General features: G+C 41.7%; 1 pseudogene; it reads right to left on the bottom strand.

Annotated features, from left to right (window-relative positions):
• Nucleotides 1-1,187: 1,187 nt before the first annotated feature.
• LOC130315070 (U2 spliceosomal RNA) lies at nucleotides 1,188-1,290 on the bottom strand (annotated as a pseudogene).
• Nucleotides 1,291-11,832: the final 10,542 nt, after the last annotated feature.

Here is an 11,832-nt window from a genome sequence, read left to right as displayed (position 1 = left end):
CTGCTGACGCCTCCTTGGCTGTCCCCAAACGGTATAAAACCAACAGCCACGGGAAGCTATAAGGATAGAGGACATACCTGCATCCTATTGGACTCACTTGTCTTGGTTAAATCCAGCTTATTTGAAAACCTATGGTGCTGCTGCTTCTGCTCATGGCAGTGCTGCTTCTGACAAGGCTGTTCTTTGGTGGGCCTAGGTGACATCACAATCTCCATGGTTACATACACAACAAAGGTAAGATGTTGTTTACACCTGGCCATGCCAGTGGTATTGAGTAGCATATCACAGTGCTAAGGGTCCTGGATGCAACAATCTTTCAATGGGGAATAGCCGCACTGAGTTTGTCAAGTGCACCCATGTTTGCAACTCCAACAATACACACATATGTATGTATGTATGTATATATGTGTGTATGTGTGTATGTCTATCTATCTATCTATCTATCCATCTATCTATATATATATATTTCTCTCTCTCTCTCTCTATATGTATATGTATATATATATATAATTTTTTTCTTCTTTTAAATATATATATATATATATATATATATACATACATATATAGAGAGAGAGAGATGGAAATACTTTTTTAAACATGTTTTCACCTTTTTTTACCTTCTTTCTTTTCTTCTCTCCATGTTTTCCTTCTTTCCTCCTTTTTTCCTATGCTGCTGCTTCTTATTTTTCTTCTTTTTCAGACCCTATCATTGCACTATTGCTTATTCAATACCACCAGCAGATGGAGACACTATATTACAACATTAGTCGTGAGCAGCAGTTTGTACAAACAAATGCCTCATAGTTGATGTCCTATCCATTATTGCAATGGATGGCTGGCTGGCAACATTTGTTTTTATTATTCCAATACCACAGTACCAATGCATGGTCAATCAACAGCAATGACACCCCCATGTCAATTAACAAGATTCAGCACCCACTACCTGAAAGACAGCTACCTATCATGTCATGTCCAACCTGCACAGGTGTGCTGGTTGCTGAGCTTATTAAATTAAAGAGGACATTCAGCAGGAGCAGTCCTGTGCCTGGTCGCTCCAACAGGGGCCAGACACAAGCAGCACCACCTATTGTCTTTTGCCTGCAGTAGGGACCCACTGGACTAGCCAGCAAGCAGCTGCAGCAGTAGCAGCAAATAAACAGGTAATCTTTCTTTCCAACACTGAACCCTGGTGGTGCACTTAATATATGCTACCAGATAGGGGACATATCAGATATTAAACTGATATAAACAGACACTACATTTGATACCAGCCAAAAGGACGAATGAGAAGTGATAACTGTGAAAGGGGAGGAACCAACGGTGTCCCCTTCACATGCACCATCACTACTTGTAGGAAGGGAGGCTGGCTGGCAGCCTCCCATACACACTCTGGCTGGGTGGCAGTCACCCACCAGTACACACAGCAGGCCCTAAACCCATATCATTATTGCTAAGCAGGAAGATGGGAGTCCATTTCACTCTGATGGACCATTTTTAAATGCAATCCATAACCTGGCTTTGGCAGGAACCCTTCTTACTCCTCCTACTTGCATTTGATACTGGGTTTAGGATCTGCATAGGAAACACACACACACACACACACACACAAGCACACACAAGCACAAACTTACCTGTGTTGCCTGCTGACGCCTCCTTGGCTGTCCCCAAACGGTATAAAACCAACAGCCACGGGAAGCTGTAAGGATAGAGGACATACCTGCATCCTATTGGACTCACTTGTCTTGGTTAAATCCAGCTTATTTGAAAACCTATGGTGCTGCTGCTTCTGCTCATGGCAGTGCTGCTTCTGACAAGGCTGTTCTTTGGTGGGCCTAGGTGACATCACAATCTCCATGGTTACATACACAACAAAGGTCAGATGTTGTTTACACCTGGCCATGCCAGTGGTATTGAGTAGCATATCACAGTGCTAAGGGTCCTGGATGCAACAATCTTTCAATGGGGAATAGCCGCACTGAGTTTGTCAAGTGCACCCACGTTTGCAACTCCAACAATACACACATATGTATGTATGTATGTATGTGTGTATGTGTGTATGTGTGTATGTGTATCTATCTATCTATCTATCTATCCATCTATCTATATATATATTTCTCTCTCTCTCTATATGTATATATATATATATATATATATATATATATATAATTTTTTTCTTCTTTTAAATATATATATATATATATATATATATATATATATATATATATATATACATATAGAGAGAGAGAGATGGAAATACTTTTTTAAACATGTTTTCACCTTTTTTTACCTTCTTTCTTTTCTTCTCTCCATGTTTTCCTTCTTTCCTCCTTTTTTCCTATGCTGCTGCTTCTTATTTTTCTTCTTTTTCAGACCCTATCATTGCACTATTGCTTATTCAATACCACCAGCAGATGGAGACACTATATTACAACATTAGTCGTGAGCAGCAGTTTGTACAAACAAATGCCTCATAGTTGATGTCCTATCCATTATTGCAATGGATGGCTGGCTGGCAACATTTGTTTTTATTATTCCAATACCACAGTACCAATGCATGGTCAATCAACAGCAATGACACCCCCATGTCAATTAACAAGATTCAGCACCCACTACCTGAAAGACAGCTACCTATCATGTCATGTCCAACCTGCACAGGTGTGCTGGTTGCTGAGCTTATTCAATTAAAGAGGACATTCAGCAGCAGCAGTCCTGTGCCTGGTCGCTCCAACAGGGGCCAGACAAAAGCAGCACCACCTATTGTCTTTTGCCTGCAGTAGGGGCCCACTGGACTAGCCAGCAAACAGCTGCAGCAGCAAATTAACAGGTAATTTTTCTTTCCAACACTGAACCTTGGTGGTGCACTTAATATATGCTACCAGATAGGGGACATATGAGATATTAAACTGATATAAACAGACACCACATTTGATACCAGCCAAAAGAAAGAATGAGAAGTGATAACTGTGAAAGGGGAGGAACCAACGCTGTCCCCTTCACATGCACCATCACTACTTGTAGGAAGGGAGGCTGGCTGGCAGCCTCCCATACACACTCTGGCTGGGTGGCAGTCACCCACTAGTACACACAGCAGGCCCTAAACCCATATCATTATTGCTAAGCAGGAAGATGGGAGTCCATTTCACTCTGATGGACCATTTTTAAATGCAATCCATAACCTGGCTTTGGCAGGAACCCTTCTTACTCCTCCTACTTGCATTTGATACTGGGTTTAGGATCTGCATAGGAAATACACACACACACACACACACACACAAGCACACACTTACCTGTGTTGCCTGCTGACGCCTCCTTGGCTGTCCCCAAACGGTATAAAACCAACAGCCACGGGAAACTGTAAGGATAGAGGACATACCTGCATCCTATTGGACTCACTTGTCTTGGTTAAATCCAGCTTATTTGAAAACCTATGGTGCTGCTGCTTGTGCTCATGGCAGTGCTGCTTCTGACAAGGCTGTTCTTTGGTGGGCCTAGGTGACATCACAATCTCCATGGTTACATACACAATAAAGGTCAGATGTTGTTTACATCTGGCCATGCCAGTGGTATTGAGTAGCATATCACAGTGCTAAGGGTCCTGGATGCAACAATCTTTCAATGGGGAATAGCCGCACTGAGTTTGTCAAGTGCACCCATGTTTGCAACTCCAACAATACATACATATGTATGTATCTATGTGTATCTATGTGTATCTATGTGTATCTATGTGTATCTATGTGTATCTATCTATATCTATCTATATCTATCTATCTATCTATCTATCTATCTCTTTCACTCTCTCTTTATGTATATATATATATATATATATATATATATATATATATATAATTTTTTTTCTTTTATATATATATATATATATATATACATATAGAGAGAGAGAGAGAGAGATGGAAATACTTTTTTAAACATGTTTTCACCTTTTTTTTAACCTTCTTTTTTTCTTCTCTCCATGTTTTCCTTCTTTCCTCCTTTTTTCCTATGCTGCTGCTTCTTATTTTTTTTCTTTTTCAGACCCTATCATTGCACTATTGCTTATTCAATACCACCAGCAGATGGAGACACTATATTACAACATTAGTTGTGAGCAGCAGTTTGTACAAACAAATGCCTCATAGCTGATGTCCTATCCATTATTGCAATGGATGGTTGGCTGGCAACATTTGTTTTTATTATTCCAATACCACAGTACCAATGCATGGTCAATCAACAGCAATGACACCCCCATGTCAATTAACAAGATTCAGCACCCACTACCTGAAAGACAGCTACCTATCATGTCATGTCCAACCTGCACAGGTGTGCTGGTTGCTGAGCTTATTCAATTAAAGAGGACATTCAGCAGCAGCAGTCCTGTGTCTGGTCGCTCCAACAGGGGCCAGACACAAGCGGCACCACCTATTGTCTTTTGCCTGCAGTAGGGGCTCACTGGACTAGCCAGCAAGCAGCTGCAGCAGTAGCAGCAAATAAACAGGTAATCTTTCCAACACTGAACCCTGGTGGTGCACTTAATATATGCTACCAGATAGGGGACATATCAGATATTAAACTGATATAAACAGACACCACATTTGATACCAGCCAAAAGGAAGAATGAGAAGTGATAACTGAGAAAGGGGAGGAACCAACGCTGTCCCCTTCACATGCACCATCACTACTTGTAGGAAGGGAGGCTGGCTGGCAGCCTCCCATACACACTCTGGCTGGGTGGCAGTCACCCACCAGTACACACAGCAGGCCCTAAACCCATATCATTATTGCTAAGCAGGAAGATGGGAGTCCATTTCACTCTGATGGACCATTTTTAAATGCAATCCATAACCTGGCTTTGGCAGGAACCCTTCTTACTCCTCCTACTTACATTTGATACTGGGTTTAGGATCTGCATAGGAAACACACACACACACACAAGCACACACTTACCTGTGTTGCCTGCTGACGCCTCCTTGGCTGTCCCCAAACGGTATAAAACCAACAGCCACGGGAAGCTGTAAGGATAGAGGACATACCTGCATCCTATTGGACTCACTTGTCTTGGTTAAATTCAGCTTATTTGAAAACCTATGGTGCTGCTGCTTCTGCTCATGGCAGTGCTGCTTCTGACAAGGCTGTTCTTTGGTGGGCCTAGGTGACATCAAAATCTCCATGGTTACATACACAACAAAGGTCAGATGTTGTTTACACCAGGCCATGCCAGTGGTATTGAGTAGCATATCACAGTGCTAAGGGTCCTGGATGCAACAATCTTTCAATGGGGAATAGCAGCACTGAGTTTGTCAAGTGCACCCATGTTTGCAACTCCAACAATACACACATATGTATGTATGTATGTATGTATGTGTATCTATATCTATGTGTATCTATCTATCTATCTATCTCTTTCTATCTCTCTATATGTATATATATATATATATATAATTTTTTTTTCTTTTAAATATATATATATATATATATATATATATATACATATATATATATATATATAGAGAGCGATGGAAATACTTTTTAAAACATGTTTTCACCTTTTTTTTTAACCTTCTTTTTTTCTTCTCTCCATGTTTTCCTTCTTTCCTCCTTTTTTCCTATGCTGCTGCTTCTTATTTTTCTTCTTTTTCAGACCCTATCATTGCACTATTGCTTATTCAATACCACCAGCAGATGGAGACACTATATTACAACATTAGTTGTGAGCAGCAGTTTGTACAAACAAATGCCTCATAGCTGATGTCCTATCCATTATTGCAATGGATGGTTGGCTGGCAACATTTGTTTTTATTATTCCAATACCACAGTACCAATGCATGGTCAATCAACAGCAATGACACCCCCATGTCAATTAACAAGATTCAGCACCCACTACCTGAAAGACAGCTACCTATCATGTCATGTCCAACCTGCACAGGTGTGCTGGTTGCTGAGCTTATTCAATTAAAGAGGACATTCAGCAGCAGCAGCAGTCCTGTGCCTGGTCGCTCCAACAGGGGCCAGACACAAGCGGCACCACCTATTGTCTTTTGCCTGCAGTAGGGGCCCACTGGACTAGCTAGCAAGCAGCTGCTGCAGCAAATAAACAGGTAATCTTTCTTTCCAACACTGAACCCTGGTGGTGCACTTAATATATGCTACCAGATAGGGGACATATCAGATATTAAACTGATATAAACAGACACCACATTTGATACCAGCCAAAAGGAAGAATGAGAAGTGATAACTGTGAAAGGGGAGGAACCAACGCTGTCCCCTTCACATGCACCATCACTACTTGTAGGAAGGGAGGCTGGCTGGCAGCCTCCCATACACACTCTGGCTTGGTGGCAGTCACCCACTAGTACACACAGCAGCCCCTAAACCCATATCATTATTGATAAGCAGGAAGATGGTAGTCCATTTTACTCTGATGGACCATTTTTAAATGCAATCCATAACCTGGCTTTGGCAGGAACCCTTATTACTCCTCCTACTTGCATTTGATACTGGGTTTAGGATCTGCATAGGAAACACACACACACACAAGCACACACTTACCTGTGTTGCCTGCTGACGCCTCCTTGGCTGTCCCCAAACGGTATAAAACCAACAGCCACGGGAAGCTGTAAGGATAGAGGACATACCTGCATCCTATTGGACTCACTTGTCTTGGTTAAATCCAGCTTATTTGAAAACTTATGGTGCTGCTGCTTCTGATCATGGCAGTGCTGCTTCTGACAAGGCTGTTCTTTGGTGGGCCTAGGTGACATCACAATCTCCATGGTTACATACACAACAAAGGTCAGATGTTGTTTACACCTGGCCATGCCAGTGGTATTGAGTAGCATATCACAGTGCTAAGGGTCCTGGATGCAACAATCTTTCAATGGGGAATAGCCGCACTGAGTTTGTCAAGTGCACCCATGTTTGCAACTCCAACAATACACACATATGTATGTATGTATGTATGTATGTATGTATGTATGTATGTATCTATCTATCTATCTATCTATCTATCTATCTCTTTCTCTCTTTCTATATGTATATATATATATATATATATATATAATTTTTTTTTCTTTTAAATATATATATATATATATATATATATATATATATATATATACATATATAGAGAGAGAGAGATGGAAATACTTTTTTAACCATGTTTTCACCTTTTTTTTTAACCTTCTTTTTTTCTTCTCTCCATGTTTTCCTTCTTTCCTCCTTTTTTCCTATGCTGCTGCTTCTTATTTTTCTTCTTTTTCAGACCCTATCATTGCACTATTGCTTATTCAATACCACCAGCAGATGGAGACACTATATTACAACATTAGTTGTGAGCAGCAGTTTGTACAAACAAATGCCTCATAGCTGATGTCCTATCCATTATTGCAATGGATGGTTGGCTGGCAACATTTGTTTTTATTATTCCAATACCACAGTACCAATGCATGGTCAATCAACAGCAATGACACCCCCATGTCAATTAACAAGATTCAGCACCCACTACCTGAAAGACAGCTACCTATCATGTCATGTCCAACCTGCACAGGTGTGCTGGTTGCTGAGCTTATTCAATTAAAGAGGACATTCAGCAGCAGTCCTGTGCCTGGTCACTCCAACAGGGGCCAGACACAAGCGGCACCACCTATTGTCTTTTGCCTGCAGTAGGGGCCCACTAGACTAGCCAGCAAGCAGCTGCAGCAGTAAATAAACAGGTAATCTTTCTTTCCAACACTGAACCCTGGTGGTGCACTTAATATATGCTACCAGATAGGGGACATATCAGATATTAAACTGATATAAACAGACACCACATTTGATACCAGCCAAAAGGAAGAATGAGAAGTGATAACTGTGAAAGGGGAGGAACCAACGCTGTCCCCTTCACATGCACCATCACTACTTGTAGGAAGGTAGGCTGGCTGGCAGCCTCCGATACACACTCTGGCTGGATGGCAGTCACCCACCAGTACACACAGCAGGCCCTAAACCCATATCATTATTGCTAAGCAGGAAGATGGGAGTCCATTTCACTCTGATGGACCATTTTTAAATGCAATCCATAACCTGGCTTTGGAAGGAACCCTTCTTACTCCTCCTACTTGCATTTGATACTGGGTTTAGGATCTGCATAGGAAACACACACACACACACACACACACACACAAGCACACACTTACCTGTGTTGCCTGCTGACGCCTCCTTGGCTGTCCCCAAACGGTATAAAACCAACAGCCACGGGAAGCTGTAAGGATAGAGGACATACCTGCATCCTATTGGACTCACTTGTCTTGGTTTAATCCAGCTTATTTGAAAACTTATGGTGCTGCTGCTTCTGATCATGGCAGTGCTGCTTCTGACAAGGCTGTTCTTTGGTGGGCCTAGGTGACATCACAATCTCCATGGTTACATACACAACAAAGGTCAGATGTTGTTTACACCTGGCCATGCCAGTGGTATTGAGTAGCATATTACAGTGCTAAGGGTCCTGGATGCAACAATCTTTCAATGGGGAATAGCCGCACTGAGTTTGTCAAGTGCACCCATGTTTGCAACTCCAACAATACACACATATGTATGTATGTATGTATGTGTATCTATATCTATATCTATGTGTATCTATCTATCTATCTATCTCTTTCTCTCTCTATATGTATATATATATATATATATATATATATAATTTTTTTTTCTTTTAAATATATATATACATATATATATATATATAGAGAGAGAGAGAGAGAGAGAGAGAGAGAGAGAGAGAGAGAGAGAGAGAGAGAGATGGAAATACTTTTTTAAACATGTTTTCACCTTTTTTTTAACCTTCTTTTTTTCTTCTCTCCATGTTTTCCTTCTTTCCTCCTTTTTTTCCTATGCTGCTGCTTCTTATTTTTCTTCTTTTTCAGACACTATCATTGCACTATTGCTTATTCAATACCACCAGCAGATGGAGACACTATATTACAACATTAGTTGTGAGCAGCAGTTTGTACAAACAAATGCCTCATAGCTGATGTCCTATCCATTATTGCAATGGATGGTTGGCTGGCAACATTTGTTTTTATTATTCCAATACCACAGTACCAATGCATGGTCAATCAACAGCAATGACACCCCCATGTCAATTAACAAGATTCAGCACCCACTACCTGAAAGACAGCTACCTATCATGTCATGTCCAACCTGCACAGGTGTGCTGGCTGCTGAGCTTATTCAATTAAAGAGGACATTCAGCAGCAGCAGTCCTGTGCCTGGTCACTCCAACAGGGGCCAGACACAAGCGGCACCACCTATTGTCTTTTGCCTGCAGTAGGGGCCCACTGGACTAGCCAGCAAGCAGCTGCAGCAGTAAATAAACAGGTAATCTTTCTTTCCAACACTGAACCCTGGTGGTGCACTTAATATATGCTACCAGATAGGGGACATATCAGATATTAAACTGATATAAACAGACACCACATTTGATACCAGCCAAAAGGAAGAATGAGAAGTGATAACTGTGAAAGGGGAGGAACCAACGCTGTCCCCTTCACATGCACCATCACTACTTGTAGGAAGGGAGGCTGGCTGGCAGCCTCCCATACACACTCTGGCTGGGTGGCAGTCACCCACCAGTACACACAGCAGGCCCTAAACCCATATCATTATTGCTAAGCAGGAAGATGGGAGTCCATTTCACTCTGATGGACCATTTTTAAATGCAATCCATAACCTGGCTTTGGCAGGAACCCTTCTTACTCCTCCTATTTGCATTTGATACTGGGTTTAGGATCTGCATAGGAAACACACACACACACACACAAGCACACACTTACATGTGTTGCCTGCTGACGCCTCCTTGGCTGTCCCCAAACGGTATAAAACCAACAGCCACGGGAAGCTGTAAGGATAGAGGACATACCTGCATCCTATTGGACTCACTTGTCTTGGTTAAATCCAGCTTATTTGAAAACCTATGGTGCTGCTGCTTCTGCTCATGGCAGTGCTGCTTCTGACAAGGCTGTTCTTTGGTGGGCCTAGGTGACATCACAATCTCCATGGTTACATACACAACAAAGGTCAGATGTTGTTTACACCTGGCCATGCCAGTGGTATTGAGTAGCATATCACAGTGCTAAGGGTCCTGGATGCAACAATCTTTCAATGGGGAATAGCCGCACTGAGATTGTCAAGTGCACCCATGTTTGCAACTCCAACAATACACAACGTATGTATGTATGTATGTATGTATGTATGTATGTGTGTATGTGTGTGTGTGTATCTATCTGTATCTATCTGTATCTATCTGTATCTATCTGTATCTATCTGTATCTATCTGTATCTATCTGTATCTATCTATCTATCTATCTATCTCTTTCTCTCTCTCTATATGTATATATATATATATATATATATAATTTTTGTTCTTTTAAATATATATATATATATAGAGAGAGAGAGAGAGAGAGAGAGAGAGAGAGAGAGAGAGAGAGAGAGAGAGAGATGGAAATACTTTTTTAAACATGTTTTCACCTTTTTTTACCTTCTTTTTTTCTTCTCTCCATGTTTTCCTTCTTTCCTCCTTTTTTCCTATGCTGCTGCTTCTTATTTTTCTTCTTTTTCAGACCCTATCATTGCACTATTGCTTATTCAATACCACCAGCAGATGGAGACACTATATTACAACATTAGTTGTGAGCAGCAGTTTGTACAAACAAATGCCTCATAGCTGATGTCCTATCCATTATTGCAATGGATGGTTGGCTGGCAACATTTGTTTTAATTATTCCAATACCACAGTACCAATGCATGGTCAATCAACAGCAATGACACCCCCATGTCAATTAACGAGATTCAGCACCCACTACCTGAAAGACAGCTACCTATCATGTCATGTCCAACCTGCACAGGTGTGCTGGTTGCTGAGCTTATTCAATTAAAAGAGGACATTCAGTAGCAGCAGTCCTGTGCCTGGTCGCTCCAACAGGGGCCAGACGCAAGCGGCACCACCTATTGTCTTTTGCCTGCAGTAGGGGCCCACTGGACTAGCCAGCAAGCAGCTGCAGCAAATAAACAGGTAATCTTTCTTTCCAACACTGAACCCTGGTGGTGCACTTAATATATGCTACCAGATAGGGGACATATCAGATATTAAACTGATATAAACAGACACCACATTTGATACCAGCCAAAAGGAAGAATGAGAAGTGATAACTGTGAAAGAGGAGGAACCAACGCTGTCCCCTTCACATACACCATCACTACTTGTAGGAAGGGAGGCTGGCTGGCAGCCTCCCATACACACTCTGGCTGGGTGGCAGTCACCCACCAGTACACACAGCAGACCCTAAACCCATATCATTATTGCTAAGCAGGAAGATGGGAGTCCATTTCACTCTGATGGACCATTTTTAAATGCAATCCATAACCTGGCTTTGGCAGGAACCCTTCTTACTCCTCCTACTTGCATTTGATACTGGGTTTAGGATCTGCATAGGAAACACACACACACACACAAGCACACACTTACCTGTGTTGCCTGCTGACGCCTCCTTGGCTGTCCCCAAACGGTATAAAACCAACAGCCACGGGAAGCTGTAAGGATAGAGGACATACCTGCATCCTATTGGACTCACTTGTCTTGGTTAAATCCAGCTTATTTGAAAACTTATGGTGCTGCTGCTTCTGATCATGGCAGTGCTGCTTCTGACAAGGCTGTTCTTTGGTGGGCCTAGGTGACATCACAATCTCCATGGTTACATACACAACAAAGGTCAGATGTTGTTTACACCTGGCCATGCCAGTGGTATTGAGTAGCATATCACAGTGCTAAGGGTCCTGGATGCAACAATCTTTCAATGGGGA

The sequence above is a fragment of the Hyla sarda genome, unplaced genomic scaffold (genome assembly GCF_029499605.1).
Source record: "Hyla sarda isolate aHylSar1 unplaced genomic scaffold, aHylSar1.hap1 scaffold_1859, whole genome shotgun sequence".
NCBI lineage: Eukaryota > Metazoa > Chordata > Amphibia > Anura > Hylidae > Hyla > Hyla sarda.
Note: the sequence above shows the minus strand (reverse complement) of the source record. Positions and strands in the feature narration are given on the sequence as shown.